General features: G+C 44.6%; 1 protein-coding gene across 27 annotated transcripts in view; it reads left to right on the top strand.

Moving 5' to 3' along the window:
* Positions 1 to 26,853, top strand: part of EPB41L3 (erythrocyte membrane protein band 4.1 like 3) — a 144,045-nt gene that overhangs the window by 30,150 nt on the left and 87,042 nt on the right. For 5 of the 27 annotated variants that reach the window (XM_080381231.1, XM_080381236.1, XM_080381235.1 and 2 more), the window contains exon 1: positions 16,596 to 16,759. The exons of 3 other annotated variants lie outside the window; for them this stretch is intronic. The gene's annotated coding sequence lies outside the window, so the exon portion shown is untranslated. Of the gene's footprint in view, positions 1 to 15,493; positions 16,312 to 16,591; positions 16,760 to 17,593; positions 17,702 to 17,732; positions 19,228 to 26,853 lie in introns of those variants that run through there. 19 more of the 27 variants (XM_080381234.1, XM_080381240.1, XM_080381241.1 and 16 more) reach the window with 12 other exon arrangements.

The raw sequence follows: 26,853 nt of genomic DNA, 5'->3' as shown, positions 1-26,853 counted from the left end.
AGGGATTTGTTTTTTCCCAAAGCCAAAATTATCTTAACCTTATTTTCAGGAATGAAAGGATAAGATATTGTTTTACCTGTATTCAAATTCTGACAGTCCTTTCTCAAAAATTCTATTATTCTTGTGCTTTCAGGCAAAGCCTATTAGCCTAGCAGGGTGCATGGCTTCTTGGCAAGGCCATACTGAGTGAAATACTGCGCGAAAACCTTGTGTTGAATGAGGATTTGAGTAAGTTGATATGACTAGGGCTGGATGGAAGAAAAGCATTAGAGTGGAGAGTATGAGAAGGATCAGATCATGGGGGAAACAAAGGGGGCAGAACAGAAGCAAGTCAGAGGAAGGGACCAGAGCGTGGTATCTTTGCTTTGCCCTGGGTAGACTCATTCAGTGATGTGCTTGGAAGCCAGCCAGCCTCCTGTTTACTTTTTACAGAAGGGCTGTGATAAATGGGGCAAGGCAATGCAGGTGATGAAGTAGCAGACTGGACCTGACCGATCATTCAGTCCTGTCCGTTGCCCCAGGGTTCCCTAGTGATGCTATGTTGCTTTATCTGATTTTTCCTTTTTCTGAGATTTGAGAATCACGGTGCAAAAATGATGAGCTGGAGCTGAAAAGTACTGGATTGTGCTAAAGATACCAAGTGATGTAAGCACCCTTCCCTGGGTGGCACAAGTTCAGCATCCCAAATTGATGGATGCTTTTGACTTCAACGTGAGTGGCTTAGTCTCCTGTGTAAAGTGGTGGCTGGAAACATTGTGATTCAGTATCGAAGGCTATTCTTGCAGTGGTAGTTTACCAGTGTTAAGCACTACAGGAAGGCATGCGAGGAAATTGATAATTCTGTCTTCATAGCTCAATTCCTTAAATACCTTTCACCCTTTACATGGATAAGGCAGTAGTTCTTTCCTGACCCCCCAGACAAAAGGAGAGGGGGAAGGAGGGGATTTGAAATAGTGCATCAGTGGAAGGCAATTTAATTCTGGCATTTTTTAAGTACTGGATTCTTTAATATTAATGTTAATGTAATATATTATACTGTTTTGTCAGTTTTCTGTTGTAGAAGTTGGCCATCGTGATGTGTTCCTCTGAAGCTTCTCAATCTGTTCACATGCTCAGTGTTATCAGCATAAAGGAGAGGGCTGGTTTGGCCTGCCCAGTTCACTCAAAGAAAAGTAAAAATGGTCTTTCAGAGGGCCTCTCTGCTGCATGGGCTTCCACCATCCCTTTCACCTCGCTGATAGCAAATACGTATTTCATCTGTATTTTGGCTCTGCTTATGATACTGTTAGAGCCTTTATTTTTAGAGTTGCCATCTTTTCTCCTGCTGCCATATCTGTCTGCAGAGTATTGCACTCCTGCCAAGTTACACTTGCTCTAGACACAACATAAACAAAATTACATGTAAAAAATGTGAAGCTGTTTGGATTCACTGGGAAAAGTGGTTTTAGTTTCAAAATAATTTCACTTTAGCATTGTTGCTAATCTTAATCCTGTCTAAAACAAGGGTTATCTGTTGTTGATGTGTACAGGGTATAGCATGCTTTAACTCTTACCACTGCCTTGGGTTGTGTGATGCTGCTATAGGAGAAGAATTAATAATGCAATTTATGTGTATCAATAGGAAAAGTTCTCTAATTTTCATACTGATACCTGAAAAGATCCCTGGAACTATATAAATAAATGGGGGGAGGATGGGATGAAAGATAAGGAGAAAAGTATTTATCTTTCTTTAAAAATGGTGGCCCAATCAGTGCATGATACTAATGACAGAAAAGGTTTTATTCAGTGTCCTATGAAGTGTGTCTTCATCCCAAATCCATTAAATCTCTGATTATTAAGACTGTTGTGGAAGCCAAAAGGAAAAATTAGGCATGTTCTGAGAAAGTAAAATACTTGTGCTTGGGGTTGCGTTACTTTGATGCTAAGAAAAGAAAAAAAACAAAAACCAAAAAACAAAAAAAACAAACCAGCTTTGGCTGGTGTTAGTTCAGAAAACGCCTGGTTTTAGTTAGCTCTGAAGAGTAAATACTTTGAGGCTGAACTTCAGTAACGTGTGTTACTCAAGCATTGCTTTGATGACTTTTTTTTGTTTGTTTTTTCTTTAAGTTGCGGAAGAGTCACAGAAACAGAACCAAACTGGTAATTTAGATGGATGCTGCTATCTGATCCCATGCTGGTGCAGAAGGATGTAGCTGCACATCACAGCTATTATGGTGACAGAGACCTATTGAAAGCCAGTTTTTGTTAAGGCTGTTTTCAGAAGAGACGTGTAGATGTTAGGAGAACGCATATGCGGTTGCGTTTAAAAAACTGTTTCACTGAGAGACACAGTAATAGTCGAATACAATGAAAATGTAATTTTTATTCCTGCTTCTCTTATGTGTTGTGTAGGACCCCCTGGTATCTGGTAGGACTAAAATGGGTTTGACTCTCCTTTATCTAGATAGTGTTCTTCGGTTTGGAGATAAAAGTGGTGCCACAAGCAATGATGAAGGGAAGGAATTTGATTAATTAACTGCAAAGCAAGGCACAGATGAGCTCAAGTCCAGAGGACCCTGGCTCTTGGGGAGGCATGGAGCTGCACAGTTCATGAGTGACACTATTCTCTAGGACTCATTAGAATAAAACAAGCTCTAAAGAACAGGTCCCAAACTGCTCTGATACTGAGCAAGTGAGCCCAAGAAAATGTTCTGCTGTCTTTGACAATATGTGGAGCAGTGTCTTGCAACAATTTAAAAAATAAAATAAAAATAAATAATAAAGGGATTATGTGAATATTGGTAGTGGTTTTGATGGCCTGCATAACTTGCAGGCTAATTTCTGAAGCTCTTGGGCAGAGCAGCCCTGCAGCTTTAGGGGCTGCACCGCACTTCGCCTTCTCCTTCATTTAGGGGCAGGTGGCAGCTCTCACCCTTGCTGCACCCAGCCTGCCTCCCTGTGTGCCTGCCTGCCTCCCTGTGGAAAGGATGCTCTGTGTGCCTTCTCAGAACAGGGCGGGGGACAGAAATTAAGCTTGGGAAAGAGAAATACTCCAGACCATGTGTTTAGCAAGTTCTCCTCTGCAAGAGAGAATTGGTGTGGGACGAACAGTGAAAACTCTGGCTATTCTGTGTCTGCTTGCTCTATGCTGAGGTAAGATACAGTTGTGAAGTAGAGCAGCCGGTTTTAAAATATTCTGCATATCTAGAGGAAAAACGGGGGTATAAAAGGGGGAAAGCATGGTTGTGTTATGGCCTGGTTATGCTCTTGTAGCACCCATTTAAATTCCCATTTATATTTTCCTAATACACTCATCTCCTTTTTGCCTCAGAGCTATTTTAATTGAATTTGGTTGTTCTGCCTGCCATTTAGCTGTGAGCTGCGCTGACTAAAACCAGTTTCAATGCAATAACAAACCACGTTGTTTCACTAAATTTCCGGTGTTAAAAGCAGCTGACCTTCATGTGCTGCTGGGGGAAAGGGCGGGTCTGCTGAGTGATGGGAGCCACACGCAAAATCAACTTCTGCACATAATTTGGATGAGAAATTATTGTAATTGCACTAACTACCCATGTTAAACACAGTTGCTATCTTTCCCATGTGAGTGTGCGTGTAATTTTCAAATATTAACTGTGTTTGGAATTGCGTTATCAAATGGGCTGTAATCATATGCTAGAATATGTTTGGGATGAGCATGTATTTTGTAATTATTAGTTTATTACTGGGCATGATGGAGCTGTTTCATTCTTCAGTGAATACAGCATTACTCCTACTGGGCAAAACACAAATAGAGAAATGGAGTCAGAATTTAGTTTCCCATATTACACTTTTATACAACTGTACAGCTATTAAAATTATCTTTGTTTACTTTGTAAAATAGTCAGCCAATGCACTGTTTCTATTTGACACTATATTTCTGTTGGATTTGTTGAGCTGGCTGCTTGACCACTAGGGTTACCACATCGCACAGGGCAGGGGCAGGGAGGACACCCTTGCATCATTCACCCACTTCACCCGCTGACCTGCTGAGATTAGACCTGCCTGTTGCAGGGGGGAGTATCGTGTTTGCTTATTCAAAACTACTGTGGCAGATGTTATAGATATAACTGATTTTTAAAATGTTATTTAGCTGTTTTCCACCTCTGCTGTACTTCCTGGGACTCCTGATAGTTTGTTTCAGGCTCTTAGTGAGTGAGTGATAAGATTTTTCAGAGGTTTAGAAAGTCTCTGTTGCTTCTCAGTGGTTCGGTTGGGAAAGAACATGTCAAGATAAGGCCTATCAGCAGCACCGAGAAATAACCTATGCGCGGCAAGCCAGAGAGGCTGCTTATTTGTGTGTTTTGTAGTACCGCTTTAATTCTTCAGGCAGAGAAGAATTCTTTATTTCACAGAAGTTTAATTCACAAGGCAGAGAAGCAGTCTTGTGAGATCCGATACAATTATTGGATGCTGCCTGAGCGCAGAATATGCATTAGGAAATGGGGATCGAGGAGGGAGGGCTGCTTCTGCCTTCCCTGCTCCTTTCTTCTTGTCAATGCGACTAAGTTCAGTGCAGCTTTCAAATCAGATTTTAAACCTGTTCATTTAAGCAAACTACTTGGTCTGACTCTGATCATGAACATCCTTCTGTTTCTTGTAACTTGAGGATAGCACCTCCTGAAATCATTTACTAGAAAACATAATAGATGTTAAAATAGGTTGGTGCGTTCTCAGTGTAATGATGAACACTTGAATAAAATGGCTTGATTATTTTTTTTCTCATTCTCATGCACATGATTAATTCGAGTTTCTTTTAAGTTAGAAAGTAAACTTTATCGCAGTACAGTGAAGACTACAAAAAGTAAAGAAAATTATAATCTCTAGAGATACAAAAAGCCTGGGTAAGAGCAGGTCCTAACAGTTTATACTGGCTGCCCATTGGGGAGTCTGAGTTATACAATGCTGGGTTGCTGTTACTAACTTAAAGTTTTAGAAAGGTTAATTTTTTTTTGTGTGTGAGTTAAAGAATGTCAGATGATTCGTCATGATTCATATTACCTCTCCTTCCCATGTTTAATTGCCTTATTCTAGTAGCAGACTGTTACAACACTCTGCTTCTCTTCCACAAGTTACTTTACTGCTCTTTGAAGCCATGAGGCTTAAGTGAAACGAGGAGATGTAAATAAGTGGGTTGGGAGAAAGAAGGGGGAATTGAAACACTTGGAAAGACCTGATAGGTTTTATTTCCCAAAATATATGTAGGTAAAGGGAGCCTGATACAGAAATAAGTACAGGAACTTTGGAAAATTGGGAAAGAAAATACACAATACAGTTGAAAATTATATTACTGCTACATTGCAATGCTTTCAAAATGCTTTCTCCAGTAAGAATTTCAGGCTGTTTTTTAGTCCACTCCACTAGTAGGTATTTGCAGCTCATCTGTTCCACAGAACATAGTTTCTCAGGGCTGTTATTTGTCCTTCACAACAAGCCAGGCTGACCACATCCCAATGCTTAAAATACAGGCTTCCTGCGATCCTGGTGTCATCGGGAGTCATGTTCAGGCATGTGTGCGCTCAGGTACCCAAGACACTGCCTGTGTTCTTCATCTTGTCAGCCCTCTGGCTGCTGAGCATTGCAGTTGTGGAGATGAGTTCCCACTGCAGGTCTGCAGCGTGGTGGCCCAGAGGGTGGAGGTGCTCCATGGGCTTGTCCAAGCTCAGTGTTAGCTGCACAGTTGCAAGCAGCTGTTGTTTCTCTCTCTCATGTTCTACTTCAGATGTGCCATCTCTGTGCATATGGTGTACAATTGTTCCCTATAGTAAAACTCCCAAATATTTGGGATTGCTTAGGCATAGCTATAACCACTTCTTGTGGGCTGAGGAAGTTGTACCCAAAACAAAACATTCCGTATCCTTAACTTAGAAAGTTTTACACTTGGTAAACAACTACTGTAAATGTTTGAAAAACTTCCTTATTTTTCATCACTTTTTTTTTCTTTTGTAAATAGGGAAAACCAAACAACTCACTCTTCTTTTGTTTTCTTTTCTTTATGGAGATCTTAATTTTGTTTCCATACAGTTTATGCAACTAAACTTCTCATGATCTGGAGTGTAGAGTCCCAAGACAAATTTTGAATGGAGTATCTTTGGTAGTTGTTTTCTTCTTTCAGCTAATGCAGTGCAGGCCAATGCATTTGAAGTTTTTTGTTTAATCAAGCAGAGATATAAACACATATTTCTTCTAGAGAGTTACCTCATCTGTATTTTACTTCAGAAGTGTTAACACCATGAATTAGTGATGTTTGAACAAGGTACTATAATTCTTGCCCTGCCACTTTGCATCTTGGCTTCTGCAAATAGGCATCACTACTTTTGATTTCAAGTCAGCCGTCAGATTCACTTCACTTTTTCTACACCACCCTTACACAATGGAAGTGTTTCAGCCACTAAAAGAGTTAACAAGAAGTGGTTAACAACAGTTGCTGTACTCCTGGTACAAAACCTGAGGGTATTAAGGACCTACAAGACAAGAAAATAAGATGTAGCATGCTATGTAATCTTACCATAATAGCTCAGTTTGCATGGATATAGTGCACGATAACCACTGTTTTATGGCAAATTTTCCAGACATTGTAATTGCCTGCTGAATGTTGCTCTGCTCTGCTAAGTTAATTGACTGATGAATTCTATACAAACTTTAAACGTGCCACAGAATGTGATGTCTGGGAAGTTGCAAAGTGAGAATTTTGTTCGATTACTCTAAATAAAACTGATAAATAATGGGCAACATAATTTTAGCTTTAGAGAGGCTTTGAAGAAGGTAAGTGAATACAATATCTGTGTTGATGCAGCCTTTGCAAGTGCATTTCAAGATCCCAGTCAGCTACAGAAAAACAAAATTTAGCTTTGTTTTACTTTGCAAGGTAATCTTTGGGGAGTTTAACTTCAGAAGTCCTGACTTTAATCATAATAGTGGACATATGCCGGAGTATTTGGTTTCTTGGGAGTTGTGGAGTATAGAAAATTTATTTCTCTCCAGGGGTAGGCTTCTTGTCATGTTACTCTAAGTAATGTTCATTATAAGGTGGGGTTTTTAATTATTCTTACTCTTAATTGCCGCTCTTTAAAGCGGGGGGTGGGGGGTGGGGGGGTGGCGGTGGCGGGAAAGACCTAAAACCTGCCGGTGAGGATTTTACTGATGATATGAAAACAATTTCTCTTTGAAGCTCATTTCAGAGTGCTACACAAAAATGATCTTGCTGTCTGAGAGGTTTTGGCACTCTTGCACCCCAAGAAATATGTTGCCTCAGTTGTGGTGGAAACTTGAGGCTGAGTTCTCCGAGAATAAGCCGCTGTATCTCCTGCCTTTTCACTTGGGTGGAACATGAGAACAAGAGCTCAGGTTTCATATTCATCTGTATAATCACTTTCAGGTTCCTTCAAAGGGTGGCAGAATCCCCCCAAAAGGAAAATAAAGGAGGGCTTTGTATGCCTAATTCAAAGCAGAGGGTGGGTGGCATGGGGAAAGACATGGAGGCTCTATGCCACGAGACACTGCTACAGCATCTTTGATGCTACTCGTTCAAATCGACCCTGCATAGTGGTTAAGAGAAATAAAGAGTAGTGGTGGTGGTATAGCCACGGTGGTCTAGAAGAGTCTAGAGGGAGACCATGGCGTTCTATAGGAAAATGTTTTGCTTTGGCTTGAGCTCAGCCGTTGAATGTCCTGGGTGGCCGTAGCAGGCAGGTAGCCTGTTTGACTAATGGAAGTGTTATGTTGTGATAGACAGTCAGCGTGTGCAGTGCTGCCTGTCAGCAGGCATACAGCTACTGCATATGGTCTCTCTTGCCTGACAGAAACATCTAAAGGCATATTTGGAGCGTTGGGCTTGGTGGTGGTAAAGGTGGAGTGCAGAGGACAAGAAGCAGTGATAAAAGCTTAGAAACACAATCTTTCCCATGCTTAATTTCCATCTTTCCAACTTTTCTCCCCTAAATGTGAAAGGAACATAGCAGAGGAACTCGTTCAAGTCCTCCGAAAACTCATAAAACTGCCTCCAGAGGGTATCTGGCTTGTTCACATTTCTTTTTGATGTCTTCCTTCCACTTAAAATAACTCAAACTATAGATTAGCTGCTGTACAAAAAGTGGCAAAGTAGCCCCTACCTGCAAAAATTGATTTGATACCAAAGTCAGAATTGGAGGATTTGGCGACATTTTATTCCAAACTAACGGAATGATAGAGTTCTTGCAATTGCAAAGGCAACAGCTGTGTGCTGCACATAGTGTAAATGCAGTGCTTCATGTCAACGCCACTATATTTTGCCTTTGAGAAAATGTGGCTTTTGTTATTTCTGCAGTTATGTGTCTTATCAGGAGAGAACAAAGAAAGAAAATACTCCTTTTACAGCCTTATTACACTTGTCTGGCACCTCAGGCATCAGTGAAATTCCAAATAGCATGAGCTCTGGTTACTTTTGTTAAGAACATGGTACTTGTTAATAGGTGCAATGGCAATGTAAATTTTTCCTAAACAGCTTCATGCGTCAAGATACCAAAGCGTTAAAGTGGTGTGATCAGTCACAGTGGTCTCATCAGGGTCCTTGGGCAAACTGGGAAACTGAGGACCAACTGTTTGTAAGCCCTGACACCGTTAATATGACTTTATCTTGCAACAGAGATTACAGTCCCACTTTTTCTGTTTGTTTTGAAACCTTGAAAAGCGTGAGTGTTTGGCTGCTCTGGCTGCGTTAAGGAGGACCTTGGGAACTGACACTTGAGCAAAATGAGTTCAAATGCGGGGGGAATGCAGCCTGGAGCTCTTTGGTTCAGAGGTGTTATGTAAATATGTTGTTGTTATGTTTCTTTTGTAACCACTGAGATGTGCTTACCTATAACCAGATACAATGTATCAGTGTTTGCTTGTTCCTTGATTTGGGTAAGGGATGGGAAGGCAGCAAACTTTGCTGCCACCCAGAAAATGGATAGTTTTCAACCTGAATGTTTGTTTAGATTTCAGTTTCAACCTTAGCAAGTCCACGCAATTGTTTGCATTTTTTTGGAGGCCAGGGCAGGAATTGCTACATTTATTTTACTACCCAGAACAATTTGTGTGCCCAGATATTTTCTGGGAAAAAGGCAGAGCACCTGTTCTAAATCCAGGGTCCTTATATAAGCTTGTGCTTTCCTATCAGCCTTTTTTCCGAGTAACTTTTTTTAAAGCAGGCGAGTTGGCCCGATGCTTAAGGCATCAAGGGTTGTTGCTTGGCAACTTGGGCTGTGTGTGCATCCCTCTGGGAGCAGCCAGACAGATGTTTGCACACAGGCAGACCGGGAGCAATCCGGTGGTGACCAAGCAAACCCAGTCCTAAAATTATTGGTTCAGGGGATGTGTGGTAAATTCAACATTTGCACTGTGAGAGGCTGTTCGAGATACTCATTATTTGCAAAGCATAAAAAGCTTTTCAAAAGGGTGAGAGGTTGGGATGCCTTTCTTGGATATTTTTCAGTGCCTAGGGGACAAATATATGTCACTTGTCATTTTGATGAGTGAAATTTGTTTAGTTCAAAGCTGTGAGTTGAGAATGATGTTGGTCCCTCCCTCGTTGTCCTTCCCCTTTTAATGTAACAGTAACATTTTCATGCTATTAAGAGTTTTACAGAGATACAAACCCAGATCCCAGGGGCTGTTTTGCAGGTCTGTGTCCAGTTAGCAATTAGCTGTGTGTCAGTTAGAAAGGAGCTAGCCTACTGTGACTCTGCTACTTTTCTATCCCAGGATACAGCATTCTGGGTGCACACAGGACACCTGCCTTTAAGCTATGCTAGTGTATTTACCAAGGGAAAGACGCGAGGAGCCTGGACTAGTACCTCCTGATTTTTCTCCATGAATACTGACAGCAGGAGTGAGTTGCAGGGGGCATGAGCTGTCGAAGCAGAGGGAAGGGAATGGGTTTTTCCTCTTCTCACTACCTTCAACTTGGTTTTGCTGGCAGTGTTCCATCACCTGAATGTGAGACTTAAACTGTAAACTGAACTAGAGTATGGTTTTATAAGGCAGTGCATTTTGAGAGCGTCCAAGCAGCTATAAGGTGGAGGAGCTCCTGGGTGTGTGCAGATGGCCTGTTAGCCCGAGTGGACTGGTCCCTGGGAGGCCAGGCAGGCAGGGGCTGAAGGTTAGGGATATCATTTTGAGCAGTTGCTCACATAAATAAAGGCTGGTGGCCAGCACTGCAGTCTGATGCCAGCACAGGCTGGCATAGCTGCCAAAGGAGGTGGTGGTGTGACTCTGCCGTCACCCCCACTCCTCGTGTCACACCACACCCCCCACTTTTCAGTCTCGCATTGATGAGATCTTGTGGAGAATCATGGTGAGGCACTGGTCAGACTTCCTGTTTAGTTTTAACTTGGCTAGGTTTGCCTGCTTCTTCCTATGGCCTTAATACATGGTTTGGGGAAGGGGTCATGGCAGAGGTGGGATGAAGCTGCCAAGAAATGGTGGGAAGGATGGAGATTTTCTCCTGTTGGTAATGCAGACGTTTAACTGGCCAGGGAAAGCATGGCAGACAGTGGGACAGGGACAAACTGTGAGAGGCAAGGGCTACGTCTGGCTGGGTGGGCTCGGAGCAGCCGGGCACAGCTGGACACAGCCCTGTGTGCTTGGTTTTTGAAGAGCAGCTACTTCTGCCATTAAAATACTGTAAACAAGGAAAGTAGTAAGAGCAAGAGGAGTCAACATACTGGGAACAAATGTGCACTTTTCTAACTAGGGACAAAGAAATTGCACTGCATATTTTGGGTTTTGCTTTCTTGTTTTCTTCAATAAGCATATTTGGTAGATTGAAACCACCAGCCCTTTCCCTTTCTGTGAGTAAAGTTTATTCATTGTCCAACATTGAATCTGGGTTTTCTACTTTTCTGGCACTCTGAGAGAATAAAAATGGAGAGGGATAGTTTGACAGGAACCTGAAGTTCTTCTTTAGACATGCCAGGCCAGGAATGTTTTAATTCTAAGGAATCCTTGGAACTAAAGTAATCTTTCAACCATTAAAGAAACCAACCAGTGGCATCTTAGCATGTGTAACTGTAAGACAATGCAGATATAGGATAAATGTGTTCATTCTTGAGCAGAACATCTTTTCTTAGTAACACTTTGCTTATGCTTACCATAATATTATAGTTATTAATTGTACTTTATAAAAAAAGGTACTAGTGCTTCCCTTAATTGCTATTAACCTTTATTAAGATGAGAGGTGGACTGTGTTGGGTGCTTTGCAAACATTCATTGAAGTGCTTTCCCTCCCTGGTAAATTTTGCAGCTTACAAGAACTAATGATATAAAAGCAGTTGGGGACTATGCCTATTAACCTGGCCACTGAAGGTCGTTTTATTTTAGGTGTCATGAAAAGAAATTTGTAGAATGCAATTAGGATTCAGGATGGCGTTTCCCTTTCTGATGGTACTTGATAAATATGAGCATTCATTCTCCTTTGAGTCAGTGAGACTTAGCTTATGCTCAAGGTAAACTCCTGCTTAAATCCTTCTCTGAATTGGATGCTTCATGAAAAGAAGACATAGAAGAGCTAAAAATAGTTTTGTAACTAAGGTGCAAGACAGAGTTTAACAGCATGGAAAAGGTTGAAAGAAGTTATATGCTTTCCTGTTTAACACCCCACAAGTAGAGGATGCACTGTGGGAATAAGGACAAAAAGCCAGAATTCCATGGGCTGAAATAGACTGATTCAACAGAAAGCACCCCAGTAAAGAAGAACGGTCTGAGTTGACCTTGGTAAAGGTCTTAGCCAGCTAGGTTGCATCTAGAGTTGCTAATAGAAAGTAGGAGTTGTCCATGCCTCCCTCATTGTTAGGCTTTTTAGGAACTCAAAATAAATTTGTGTTGACGTAATATTGCCTATCTTCTGTATTTTGTTTCATGTCGTCATTGTATATTAAATTAGAGTACAGTTAAACCATATTAATGATTATGTGTAGACAAATAAAAATGAAAACCTTAACTGAGATAAAAGTTCCATTTAGTTACTCTATCTGAAGAGTAATTCTTGTCTGTCTGGGGTACAGCCTCAGGTACATCCCAAAGTATCTTAGATCCATAAAATTCAGTTACCTGTGGTTCATAATGGGAACAGGGGAACTGCAGCAGGAGGTAATCACTTGATAATCCAGTTAATGTTCTTAGTCAGAAAGTAGCTACAGATATGAAAGTGGCAAAGGGCAGTGCTGAATTAATTGCAGTAAATCTTCTGTAGGCACGATTTCAGTTGCAGAAGCACTGGAGCCAAATTTACTGATTGTTCCTTCAATAGTCTTAAAAGGGAGTGGATTTGGCACTGCCTGGCAGACTACGACTTCAAACAACAGACCAAATAAATCCCTGCACTGAGGTCAATAAACCAGTGTCAAGAATAAATCTGACCTGCTATGTCACTGAGTTGCACTAAGGGATATCTGACCTGAATTTTTACTACTTGTGCATTTGAAGGCAATGGTAATATTGGCCAGTTAGAGGTCTGCAGGCATTATGTTTGCAGTGAGGGAAGACAGAAGATCTGATCTAATTTCTAAATTTTGCGTTCATCTGCTGTCTCACAGTGATCACTCTTAATTTTGAGAATTTTGTTTCATTGCCATGCAGAAAGCTAAGCTGCATGAGTCATGGGCAGAACAGTTTGCCTTTAATAAATGGAAGTGGATACGGTAATAATAATAATAATAAAAAAAACCCAAAACAGTTTGACTCCAAACCCATCTACCCGTCTAGACAGATAGTGCCAAGCTCCTGTCTGCTAAGAAATATCTTCTTAATAATGCTGTGTAATAATGCTACTACTTTTACGGTACTTGCCATTTTTTGAAGTACTGTACCCAGCTAATTCATCATTGGCTAGGCTTGAGATAGCCTTTTGCTGAGTTTGATAGCATTTTTGTGTCTTGCTTTTCTGTAATGTGCTATTTTGAATGCCATGTCCAATCAATTAGGGAATCACAAGAATGTTTTAGGCAGCAGTTCCCAGGGCTGGGCAATAATCCTTGTCCCTGCTCTTCCAGGGTTGCCTATTCATCCTTTCCTGGCAGAGACCGTGTGTTTCCCCATTCCCCTCTCCTATAAAAAACAGCCCTTGTTGTGGCCAAATATTCTGCATGGGCCTATTTTCCTTACGGCTGCCCTCCTCTGAATGGTACCCCATGGGGAAGGGGAAGAGGGGTGTGGAGGTGGGCACTTTTTCCTTCCCCACCTCTAATCCACCTGCTTTATGTCGGAGGCTGTATTTTCTCTTTATTCATCCCTGGCTTTTCATGCCAGGAACAACTCCTTTCCTCTCTCCCTTCACAGGGCTTTCCCAAGCAAGTTGCTTATGTTCACTGAAGGGGAGAAACTGGAAAACCAAAAGCAGTGGATGGCTAGAAAAGGGAATGGAGGACAGAATTTTCTGCCTATTTTACCCGTTTCCCCAGCTTAGTGTCAATCTCTTGGGTGGCTCTGACTCTTGCTCATACAGCTGGATTACCTAGGTGTCTTGACAGCTGTGTGCCTTTGCCTGCAAAGGATGAGATGCTGGGAGCAGCCTGGCTTCCAGCCCCACACAGAAGCAATTTGGATATGCATCTGGCTCCTTGCATGGGTAGGAAATGGAGGATCCTGTTCTGGAGACAATTCGGGGAAGGTATATGGCACAAGGGGAAGGAAGGTGCTTTGGAGGGGAGGAAGATGAAGAGGTACCTTTTGTAAGGGCAAAGGAGGAATAGAGGGTTGGGAGGCTGCTGGTGAAGAGGTCTGGTGGTAAGTGGAGGGAGGGGAGAAGGGCTGAGCAGGGATGGAGGGTGGGGCACGCTGGATATGGGAAGAGAAGAGGGGATGACCTGACAGGATCAGGCTGGGAGAGGTTTTCTGTAGTCACCAAAACAGAGAGGAGATGGTGCATGGGTCGCGGCACACAGAGCCCGTGTGTCTAGAGCAGCAGGATGAGAAGGGTTCAAAGCCTGTGCCTTCAGGGCGACCGCCTGTGTGGCATCCTGCGCCCCTCCCAGGCTGGTGGTGTTTTTAAATGAGCATAATGGAGGAGTTAAGAACATCTCTGCAGCAGGGCTGTGTGTCTGGCTGCCACTGGGGCCTTTTGTGGAGGTGAGAAAGGATTGCCTTGGGCTGCGCTCAGCCTGATGTGTTGGGAGTTGGGACAAGCTGAGACTCAAATTGGACCATTAAACTCATTTGTTCCTGACATCCAGGTCTAAAGCATCACCTCCAGGGGGGTGAGAAAATAGCAAAAATAAAATAATTGTCCCACAGCAAGGCAGGAGCTCAGTCTCTTCTAGTACTGCCTGGACTTGTCATCCAAGCTTGCTTTTGTGTAAACAGACATTGGGAAAACTCCAGTGAAGTGCAGCGGGATTCTTCACGTTTCCCACCTGTGTGAGGAGTATGGTTTTGGGCTTGGTATAAATTATTGGAAGAACATTTTTTTTTTAAATAATTAAAAACTGCTGATTCATGGAAGTCTCAACTTTCGTGGAGCTCCCATCTGACAGAAATCAGGGCAAGCTGGCCAACTAACCCACTTTGGAATTAGAAAGTAACATTTGAAAATGAAGAAAAAAAAATACTGCGAACGTTGAGAGCTCTGAAACTTAGGTCCGTATCAGTAGCCCAGAGGTACCAGCTATCTCATATCCTCATACTGCAAAGGTTTTCTGCTCATAGGAACAGCCTGTAATACCACTTGATGTTTTGAGGTTAAATCAGTGGGCTGAAAGTCTTCTAGATCCTTGGATGGAAGATGCTATTATATATGCAGTATATCCACAAAAGGGATCACAGAGTATATTGTAACTGTGGGGCAAATGAGCCTGCAGTGCTGTGCAAGGACAGCGCGTTGCTGGGAGGTGCTAATACTCCGTGGTGTATTACTGCTGGAGAGCAGCGCCAGCAGCTGCCTCTGTAATGGGCAGTACAAGGGCTGCAAAAGGTTGAGTTGGTAAATCTCGTATTGTTTTTCAAATAAGATTTCCTAGGTCTCCTAGCTTGCTTTTGAGGCTTGATTTGATTCAGACCAACTCAGTCCTCTTCTTACTTTGTTTTTTGGTGGGGTTTTTTTCTTCCTCAAATCAAACCTTGTTAACTCTAATGTGTGTCTTAGCTGTCAAGTCCAGTCCCTTGTGATTAATGATGGTTTCCAGAGCTCCTGGTGGAGAAGAGTATACGAGTCTTTTTACTTCAGCTGCTTGACTAGAGGTATGCCTTCTCGTAGCTGATGGCACACATTTTCCTTTTGAAGTTTCCTTCCTTCTTATGCATGTTACAATGTGCCAGATCTGCTAAACGGCACAGCAGGTATGTCTTGCTCTGATTGTATGCTAAACACAGAGCAGTGCAGTTTTGCAAATCTGAGAAATGGTATGTCTGCTGCCTACTGCAAAACCTCTCCCTTCTTAAATCCCTCAGAGATGCTGCTAATTAAAGGAGATATCATTTCCACTATGCGCCCCGCCCTCCCCCCCCCCCCCCCCCCCCCAGTCCATATGAGAGGCCTGAATATAATTTGGATCTTAGACTTTTGGGGACCTCTCAAAATATACTATCTAAAGACAGACTAAGCTTAATTTATCTGCTATGTTGCAACAGGATTGAAGGTGCAGTATGAGAGCATGCTGGTCTGTGGCTCTCCCGTAGCCAGCCATCACTACCATTCATTCCCATGGCCAGTTCCTCCGCTGAGCAAGTTCAGCTGCTTCTGCCCCCCGAGAGAAGCCAACAAGCAGTGCCTCTGGGCGCCGTGGTGTGGCGGCGTCTCAAATCCAATAGCTGCTCATATGTGTGTAGTTAGTGGAGAGCTCAGTTACGTGCTCCAAGAGGAGCTATGCATTTACCAAAATGAAATGGTCCAAGTAGGATTATCCCCTCCCAAACGGTTTCTGTACGAACTAGGGATTTTTGATGATCTCTGACATGTGGCATGTTGAGGTCTGTATCATAGTGAAAACTCAGAAGTCATTTCCAGTTTTGCATTAGCCGTTCTGCATTGGGAGCTGGTATATGGCAGGAGCTGCGTTTTTTTTTTCCTTTTTGGTGATGCTGTTGAGTGAAATAGGGTCCAGATTTTAAGTGTATGTGGTTTGTCACTAGAAATTAAAATCAAAAAGGCTGATACCCCCCAGCCTCCAAGCAAAAACCCCACGTGTAAATCAAAGCCAGCCCTTGCCAGTGCCCAGCTTTTAAGCTCACAGGGAGTCTCTCCATCACTAGGGTTTGGTTGCGACTGCAGCAGCTAAACTCATCTGTGAAAGAGAAGAATTCATTTAGCTGAGCCAAAACCCGGCCGGATTCCTCCAGACGCAGGTGGGGATCCCGGTGCGGGTTGGGGGGGGGGGTGGCTTCCAGCTGCATGCCCGGGGAGCAGCCCCCGGCATCTCCCCTCGCATCGCAGCAGCAGGCCGGGGGGACTGGGCTCAGAAACCTGCTGACATCCAGCTTTTGCCGTTCTCCACGGCGTGGGCTTTTTTGTTTTAATTTTTTTTTTCTCTCCCCCCCCCCCCCCCCCCCTTTCTGTGCCCCCACCCTTCCCTCCCGCTCGCGCTTTCTTTCCCCCCCCCCCTTTCCTTTTTCCCTCCCTCTCTCCGGAGGAGCCTCCGCAGCCCTGATTTGCTGGGAAGCGGTGGAGGCTCGCCCTGGGCAGAGCCGGGCTGTGCTGCCGCTGCTGACGCGTGGCCGCCGCGCCGGGAGCAGCCCCGCGCCCCGGTCCCGCCGCCGCCGCCGGGCGCCCCCGCCGCTGCCCGCCGCCGCCAAGGTACCGGTACCGGCCCGCCGCTGCCGCCGCGGTGCGTGCGGTGTCCTCCCCGCACGGGGAACCGGATATGCCCGGGGGGGCGCGGGTAGATTGCACAACCCCGACCTTTTTCTTAATATATACGTATTTTTATATCTATCTATCTATCTATCTATCTATATAAAACCTCTTTCATAGGAGCCATTTTTAAGTTGGCAACGGCGGAGGGGCCGGGGGGCGGCGTGAGCGAGACCAGGATGCCCGGGGGGGGCGCCGGGGGAGGCAGCGAGCGGTGCCCCCCGCGGAGCCGGCGGGGCTTCTTGGGGGGGCCGCTGCGGCCCGGTGGGGAGGGGACGGCTGCTCCCGCCGCAGCTGTGCCGGGGGGGGGGGGGGGGGGGAAAGCGGTGTTGCAATTTTAATTCAGTTTTATTTTTAGGGGAATCCGCATTTCTGTGGGGAAACTTCTGTAGACGGCAGAGGCACGGGGCGGGGGGGGGGCTGTCTGGCTTGGTAGGGCGCACCCCAAGCCCCCCTCCCCGGGTGCTCGCTGCCTCCCTCACCTGGGGGACACAGCGCCTGGGCGGTGCAGGGGGAGCCGGCTCCCACCCCGGCCCCTCCTCTGTCCCACCCCCCGGCAGGGGTTGCGCGCCCTGCGGTGGCGGGGGGGCTGTCGTCCCCGTGTGTCCCCCCCCCCCCCCCTCCCCGGCCGTGGCTTCTGCAATGCGGTGGGTGTGGCTATGTACGGAGCGCATCGCAGCCCTGGACCGCTGCAGTGGCAGCGCCGCCCCGGCCCCCGCCCCACGGCCCCAGGCCGGTAGCGAAGGGCTCCCCCGGTGCCGGTGCCGCCGGGCCGGGCCCGCGCTGCCGGTGCCGCCCGCCGGAGGGCTCGCGCGTGGCTGCCCGGCGCGGGCCCGCGGGCGCCCAGGTGCGCGGGAGCGGCGGCCCCGCGGAGCGCTCGGCCAGGTCTGTGGGGAGGGGGCAGCGGGGAGCCCGCGGGTGCGGCCGGCGGGTGACCGGAGCGGGGCTGGGGGGCGGCGGATGGAGCGTTTTGGCGTTTCAAGTTCTCTTGTTTTTCCCGCGGGGCGGAAACTTTGTCGGTAACGCCGGTTGCGCTCTGCGATGGTCTCGAGCAGCAAAGCACAGCCAGCCTGGCCGGGCGGTGTGTCTCGCTTTTATTTCTCTCGGGGTTGTGCTCGAGGGGACGGCGGTGGGCCGAGGTGGCCGTCGGTCCGGGTGCTGTTCTCCAGCGCCCGCTTCTCCCAGAGGTAGAGGTGGCGAGCAGTCTCTCAACTCAACGTGCGCGTTTCTTGTAAGTCGAAGGGGAAGTACTCACGACATTTGAAGTCTTTTCTGTCAAAATGATTGCAACTCAGAGGCCTGCTTGCAAAAAAAAAAAAAAAAAAAAAAAAAAAAAAAAAAACCAAAACAACCCAAAAAAACCAACCCCAACAAAACAACCAAACCCCAACCGAAACAGCTCTGGGTTAGGCATGTCCCACGTGCATCTGTCTTTTTATACTGTGACGAGCTGAATTGTATCTTTTTCATTTTACTTTTAATATTGTCAGCATTTGTTTGTGTCCATAGAAAGCTGGGAGATTTGTATAAAGAAAACAAGCATAACTAAATCTCACAGAAAATGAGACTATAAGCAAAACGTCTAAGTTTTTGACTAGTAAATCTTGGTCAGTTGCTTTTCCTTTAAGCCTACGGAGAACAGTCCTTTCATAGAGTCTTAAAAAGGTCAAGCTCATCGTGCTGCATCACTGATGTGGTTAAATACACGGGTCGTGCTGCACCTGTGTGTGTACATGCATAACATCGGCTGGGTGAACGCTGCTGTGCTGGTCTCCTTGGGCTGGAAAGTTTCAGCTCTAACGTGGGGATGAGACCTGCATGGCAATAAGGGGGGAAGAGAGCCCAAGAGCACTGCATTAGAGTAGGAGCCACTGGAAGTTTATTCCGTACAGCACTGCTTCAGCAGGAAGGCTCCTTGAGCTGTCAATGTGCTGCAGACCTGCTTGCTGCAGCAGAGGACATAAAACGCATCGAGAAGCATTAAAAATACATCGGTTATATTTAATCAGACTAGTGCAGCGCAGGCCTCTCCCCGAACTAAATGCACGCAGTCGCATCCCTCCATTAATGATGCAGCTGATGGCCTTTTCGCCCCTAAGGCTGCCCCGTATGACCGGGGAGCTGGTCAGATGCACGTCAGGAGCTCATCCGATGGGAGCCTGCTTCTGCGGTGGGCAGGTTTGGCCTTGAGGAGGAGGAGGAGCAGGGGGGGCCCGCAGGGTGTGGTACCCAGCCCCAGCCCCCCCGCCCCTCCGCCTCCCCGGCTCCTTGCGGGGTAGGGCTGTGTCTGTCTGCTGGGGAACTGCAGCAAAACTGGCGAGGTCTGCCTAGAGTTGGGGTTTTATTCTCTCCTCCGAGAAGAAGCAGCGAAGGTGAAGCTACAATTTAACGCAATTTTTGAATTAAACAGGGTGAGGTCTTTTGTTGTCTGTAGTGGAAACCTGCTGAATATTTAGTCTTTGATGAAAAAGAAATACTGTTCACAGGTTTTTCTTTGAAGGTTGGGAGGGTTTATATATGTAATATGGACACTGATGGTAGATTTGACCCGGATTAGCATGCTGGCACCTGTATTTGTTAGGTTTGCTGTTTGGTGCAATGGTTGTGAATTCCTTGGCTATGCACGGTTATTTTTTTGAAAAAATACGTGAAGTATCACTTCTTCATATTTCAGGAATGATCTGGAGTTAACAGAAAGTTCTTGAAATATGTTAAATGTGTTATTCATGGTGGGTGACATTCAGACTTGTTTCATGGAAATCTCATGTACCAGTAAATGACTGCTTGTTGACTCAGGGAAAACATCAAACTATTTACAAGTGGTTATAAAAGAATGCTTGTTTCTCATCAGATGAAGCATCAGCTCTGTCTCTCAAGCTACAGCATTTTCAACGTGGAACTATTGATAAATGTGTGACTTTTTCACAACAAAATACATCCTTGGGTGAGAATCTGTGTACGTTCAGTGCGTGTTCAATGTATGTTGTGCTTTGAAAACAAAGGGTTGGTCCATGCAGGGAGGGCTGTTGTGAGTCTGCAGGATTGTGGTTTTTTTGGTATGTATAGTGTGGTCCCGGGGTATTGTATTTTAGCATCTTAATTATCACATTTTTAACTGGAAATATAACTGTAGGGTTTGAATTTTCAGTGTTCCATTCAGACATAATTTCTCTCTAAGCAAATGAAAATAAATGCGTGCGTGTAATTGAAAAATATGATTGCTGTCAACTAAGCTGAAAATTAAGCTGGAAACATGTTTATTCCGAAGGATCATGATAGATTGTTTTTGTTTGGTATGAAAGTTATAGGGTATATAAAAGAGTGTTACCCAGAACTGGACTTAAATAAGCATTGCTAAGCAGTCTGAATCAGTGCTGTAAAGGAAGCCTTTAAAAGAGATGAGCTACTGAAAAGATGATGGATTAGCTAGGTTTTACAGCATGTTTCTCTTAATTTTTAATCTCCAGTATTAGCCATTTCTAATGGCTGGGGAATGGTCCAAGTCTAAATGCGTATGTGAACACATAGCACCTCCTCTTGCATTAGCTGGCTGGAAACACCCAAAGAGAAATGCTTGTTTTCTTCGGAAAGATCTCCAGTTCTTAAAATGAACAGCACAGGTAGTGGGGAAGAGGAGCCTAAACACTTATCTTGGCTTCGGTAAGAGAAATCCTACGGGCCCTTTGCTCCTGCCCCTGCCATTCTCAATTGTTGTCACCATAAGCGTTGGTGCAGAGGAAACTCAGGAGGATTGCCAAGGACTAAATGTCTGTGGAAAAGCAGAAATGGGTCAGTATTTGGGACAACTGAGTTAATCTGAGACAGTGTTCTGTGTAGACAGCAAACTCGGTATCTCCTGCACCTTTCCCAAGTAGTTGATATAATGCAGTTTGAGTAATTGTCAGGTTTTTGTCTCTGAAGGAAAATGAAATCTTTACTTTTTACTTGGTCTTTGGCTGTATCAGCAGAGCTGGCTGCTCTTGAATAAAGCAGATAAAAGCAAAAATAAAATTATAATAATCTTGTACATCACTTGTTAATCTATTTGCAACACATGGGACACAGTATATGAAAGGATAATACATAAATACAAGTTTAAAAAGTACGTGGAAGTATAAAAAAGAGTGAAATTCCCATTTTTACATAGACCCCTTCAATTTTTTTACCCGTGCCTTTATAGACCCTGGAAATACATTGTGTGCCACAGACAGAGAATCCCTTTCAGTAGCTTCACTGCCTATCAAAACTGATCTGTTAGCAAGCTGAGAAGCAAAAGTAGTACCGAAATCCGTGGGAGATGTTTGAACCCACTGAGAAAAGTCTTTAGAGGGTTAAAGAGGAATGTGGAAACCCGGGACCTAGAGCGTGTGTGGGGGGTAAAGGGCTGGAATAAATGGAAAGCATATGTGAGTATAAAGAAGTATTTCAGGAAGGGCGGGGGGGAGTGTAAAGAGAAAAAAAGCAGTATACAATTTTGGATACATGCTCATGTGCATGTATTTGTATGAAACTTATGTTTGCTGACAAATGAGACAGAAGGGAAAAGTCATAGCTTTGCTTTAATGAGTTAGAGGTTGGAGAATAAAGCTTTTGCGTGGAATGGAGAATGGTTGACTTCTCTGTTTTCAGGCTACTTTGAAATCTGAACTACCAAGGTATGGCATGTGTCTGTTGCCTGGCTTTTACTGCAGCCTTTTTCCTGATACAGGGGCTAGGTTTTGGTCCCAGGGGGGCTGCAGGTAGCAAGCGGGGCAACGTATTTGAAGTGGGAATGGCAGATCCTGATGGGCTCTTGGTTGGAGCCCTGTTATGGATGATGTTCATGCCAGAGAGGAAGAGAAAACACCTGTTGGCCCACATCAGGCCAGAGCAAGCCACATGCTTAGTCCTGTCGTTTTGCTGTTCTCTTTGGTTGTGTCCTGCTCCCCTGGCTAGGCTCCTGCCTATCGCTCCCACCCCACATCGCCTGGCTGCAGCCACTGGCTGGGCACCCCTTCCTTGGGGCTCCTTGGTGGGGTCGCTGCTGGGTCAGGACCTTCCGGCTCTGTCCATCCTAGCCATCACCCAGGAGGGTGGCCAAGCACCTGTCCTGCTTCCTCTCCTCTCCATTTGAGATTATCCCTCCACGTTACTCATCCGCAGAGCTTCATCCTTTGCAGTGGCTCAGCCTCAGCGCTCTCCACCTCCCCAGAGGAGCGGAGGAGGTGAGTAAATCCTGGGAGGCAGCCACATGCCGGGTGCACCAGCAGCTTTTCCCCAGTGGCAGGAGGTGACACCGCTCACAGCAGCAGGGGAACATGACATTGCTGGTGGCAATGGAGCAGGAGGAGTCAGTCCCTGGTAGCAGAGGTTATCTTGTTTACTCCTTATGAATCTGAGGGCAATTATGTGTAACATCTCCTCATTTCCTAGGACATACTGGGTGCAAATAATACCTTTTTTAATAAGCCAGCAAATGCAAAAAAAATTTGAAGGAAAAAAAAAAAAGCAGCTCTTCCAGACCTAGAAAACATATTAGAAAACATATGCTTATGCTGAGAGACCCGTTCTTGCACCCTGACTGACGTTGGGGAGAATCTTTATCTGCCAGTCTTCCCACAGAAATTGGTAAGCCTGTCTGTGAAGCAGGGCACAATTTGATTTAGGTGCAGATGGCAAAATCTGACCCTACCAAATTGTAGCTTAGGTCAGTAAACTGTAATGTCTCAAAGGACCCTGGAGATGATTACTTCACCAGGTCCACTGAATTTGTCACTGTTTTCTTCCAGTTAAATGACTGCTGTTGCAGAGCAAGGGCTGGGGCAGGCAGCTCCCCAGTGCCGTGTGAGTGCTGCGGGTGCCCCACAGCTGCGCTCGAGTCACTATATGGACATAAACATGTATAGGGAGAGAAACGTTGCCAATTGCTTATGGGAATTATTTGTGGCAAGAAACCTAGTACCTCTGGTTTGATCTTAGTAGCAGTTCTTAACCTTGCATATCAGTAAATAACGAGGTTTGATAAAGAGAAAGGTGGTGGGTGAGATATAAATGTGTGCTCTCAGGAAAGCAGGGTTGTCTTGGCTTATCCAGCCGGCCTTGGATGTCCAGGCGTTAGTTGCAGAGAGCCCTTTGCATGGGGCATCTGGCAGCGGTGTTGGCCGGGGTGGTTAGGGAAGGTGATGCGACGTGCTGACCTCCGAAAGGCAGCTGCTCCTTGTCTTGAAGCAGGAGTAAAACACGGGTCTCACTCCCGCCTGAGGGTCTGGCACAAGGCACACTTACCTCTTGTTGTAAGTAGGTTTCTTAACTGTTCATTTTATAGTGGCAGTACATGGCTGGTTTTACCATGTGTCTTGCTAGGCAAACACTGACGTAAGATCTTGAGAACAACCCTGGGAGGAGAGGCCCAGCTGTGGGGTTGAAAGGTGAAGTGAAATGACAAGGTTTTTACTTTGGAATTTGTCTTTTCTGTTTCTGTCGCTCTCTTTTGGATCATTCCAGTAGACTGAAAGTTTTGGTTAATTATATGTGCTTAAAGGGAAACACTGTAATGTAGTTTCCACATACTGGAGCATTATTCGTGTACAGCTGGAGCTGGCAGCCTTTCATTCCCTTACCACCTCCTTTTTCTCCTAAAAATAGCAGCACACTACAGTGGGATCACAGGAGAGGCAGAAGAACGTTTCCTGAGCAACAGTTTTTGCCGGGTGGTAGTTGAGGTAGCATCAAGAACAGATCTGGGGGGACTCGGAGGGAGACATAAATAGGAACAGACCAAAACTGGGCAGGGGCAAAACTGGAGTGGAGAGGACAAGGCTGGTAGGGAGGAAGCGTATGGATGGCGAGGTTCACTGGGCTGTGTAACAGCTTGGCCAGGGAGTTGGAAGAAACCTCAGCACTTGAATCATTTAGGAGTTGCTGAGACAGAGCACTCAGCAGCACTGTAGGGGTAGCAAAGTCATGGTGTGGGTAGGAGGTGCGGACAAGATGACCTAATTTCCATCTCTGATTTCTATGATTTATTAAAGAATTTTGCAGGCTTTCTCTTAGCAGGCTTAGAGCTGGAATTTGAGGCATGGCAATTAGGAGGGTCCTTTAATACTGTGCCAACATGCTGTCAGGGCTTGATCACTTACTTGCAGGGGTAGTGTGCTAAGTGCAGCAGACAGAGGCTGTGGACAGACTACGCTGGTTTAGATCCTAGTATTGACACTGGTTTGCATTCCGTGTTCAATCCTGCTCTCAATGCCACTACTCCTATATATAGGTTATAATAATATATTAATGGACTATATTAGGTATCTCGTAAAAAGTAAAAGTAAAAAAGATAACCGCCACTCACAACCACTTCTCATGCCACCCTATTTAATGACACCATCATCAAACTAGGCAATAGTTGATCTGTCTTAGTTTATTCCTATCTTGGGTATTCCTTTGCACCTGTAATGGGTTGGAGAAGAAGAGTCAGGAGATAATGTTTTAACCTCCACTGGTTGTCCAAGGTAGGGGAAAAAAGACAGCGCCCACTGCTTTTATCAATATATTTAAATATACCCAGCTACACTTTCTGTCTGCATAAACTGTGTGCCTTCCTGCATTTGCGTGTAACTAAATATGCCACACAATTATTGTGATGGTGAAATGCTGGTATAACTAAAGTTACTTGAGAAACCTGCCTTTCTTTTCAAAGTGTTGGTGTTGAGGTTGTTATTTCTGATCCGTACCCATTGACCACAGTTCTTGCAAAGCCAAACCAAACCATCCAGACTGTCACATTTAAAGTTTGAAAGTGTTTTATCCTCATTTGCGGGTTGTGTGACACAGATTTCTTAACTTACTTTTCGTTGTGCAAACCCAAAACTATTTTTCTTACAGTCACATCATACATAAACCATGAATATTGTACTTTGCAACTTCTCTGCTAAGATGGTAGTGCCAGAGAAGTGAAGCCCATCCTTTTCTCAGCCTGAGGGGACAGTGATTGAATTAAGGATGCAGAGCTGAAGAGTAAAAATAAGTTCATTCTTTATAAATTTTTGCCATCTTCCCATTGCTGTGCTATAGGAACAGACGTAAAATGTCTGTTACCAGTGTAGGGCAAATGCTGTGATTTTGGGGTTACCAATGAATTCAAGGCTTTTGTAATTTCTGTGTTACACTGGCCAGAAGGATACCAGCAACTTCTGTATTAAAGTAAACTTGTTACCTGGTTTGGGACTCTGTCCCTCTTCAGCTCCAATTCTGTTTTTACCTGTCTGCTGTGCAGGTATGATCAGTGCGTTTTCCCCATTCCTTGTTGTTCTGAATAACCTCAACCACACCCCAGGAGCAGTTTGGTTATTGCAGTTTTGCAGTTTCCTGCATTTTCCATCATTTGAAGCACTGCTTTCTAACTCATGCTGGTGTTTCTTCTATCAAAGAAGCAAGCAGCTGGTGTGAAGGAAGATGCCGCCCGTGACCTTCTGTGATTGTGTTGCTCTGAAGAATGCAATTAGTGTAGTTATGGTTCCTTTTCCTAATCACTTTGTGGAAATTGACACAAGTGTTTAATATCTCCATAGATTTGTAAGAAGGCTTGCTCTGCCTTTTTATTTTCTTTAGTAAAAAAATGCTTGCATGTGATAGATGATGCAGCAACAAGACATCATGTTATAAAGATACAAATTGCCTTAGGAAGATATCCGTTCTCTAGCTTCCAAGCAGTTATAACGGGGTAAAACATATATTGACTACATACTACATTATGTAGTTCACTAAAAGTGCTTTGCTGCCTTTTTATTAAGGCATGCCAGGGCTATCGTTGTTTCTGACCTGCAGAACTGCAAGTCTGCTTCCTTGATAGTGTTCTCTGCGCCTGGGATGTTGTTGTAAGAAGAAAAATCAGTGCAGGATGGGGCTTGGCAAACAAACCAAGGTCTCGGCCAAGGAAATGCATTGTCTGTTCATTTTCTAAACAAAACTAGTTCAGCCAAAGGCGAGTGTTCTGTATCTGGTTTCCACTGGCTGTATTTTTATTTTGTGAAGTAGATGTGATAAGCAACTATTTCTCCATACGTGCTGTTTATTAAAAAAAAAAATACTAGTGGTTAAATATTTCTTAATTAAATGTTGGCTGCTGAGCCTGAAAGAAACTGTCCAGAAATTCTGAAGGATAGCACAAACATTAATAAGAGTCTGAATAAATGTTTACATGATGAACAGGACTGTTTCCTACTTTAAAACATACTAGTTGGAGAAGTGGGCTGAACAGAAGTCACTCTTGACTAGTGGCATGTGTAAGCCCAATATCTTGAGATTCTCAATCAAGAAATCCTACTTTCTGGTGGCATGTTATACAGGGTCTTAAAATGAAGGCAACCTTCTCTAATTTAACCTAGGTTTCTGAAATTGTGGTGTATGGAACCCCCATTTTAAGTTACTCTGTGCAAGGTTTTAGAACTTCATTTCTTTCTGAACTCTAGTTAGGCACATAAGGGAATTATTGATGAGTAATATTAGAGAGATACAAAATCAGTATCTAATAGTGATATTTAACATCGCTTTACATGACAGCTCTGCAAAATGCATAGCTGTCTTCCAGAATTGGAATGGAAAGGCATCATGACAAGTGCACTCTGTTAGAAAAAGGTGACTCATTGAAAAGTTATGGTGAGCTTGGAATGTTTATTGCCTTCTATAGGGAAAGAAAGTAGTGGCTGGCAATAGGTAAGACTTTCATTGACGCGAGTAAAAAGCTCATCAAGCTCCTTAGTCCTCCCTGCCAGAACTGCCAGTACAGAGCGAAGAGCTCTTCCTGGGCACAGATGAAGCCCTTCAAATCAATTTCTCTGTCGCCTTCCTTGTAAACCACAGCATTCCTTATCAGTGGGGCTGCCCAATATCCTCCCCACTTCAGAAGACTGAAGCTAGAATGTAGCCGTGGGGGCAAGGACAGAGGCCCTGGCTCTCCTGGCTGTTTCACCCTGGGATGCTGCAAGATGCTGCTTCCCCATCTCAAGAATGTTTTGTAGTAGCTCCTGGGGCGGGTAGCTGACTGACTGCTCTGCTTCATCCTT

The sequence above is a fragment of the Falco punctatus genome, assembly GCF_963210335.1.
Source record: "Falco punctatus genome assembly, chromosome: 3".
Taxonomy (NCBI): Eukaryota; Metazoa; Chordata; class Aves; order Falconiformes; family Falconidae; genus Falco; species Falco punctatus.
The sequence above is the reverse complement of the archived record's forward strand: the minus strand, read 5'-3'. Positions and strand labels throughout refer to the sequence as shown.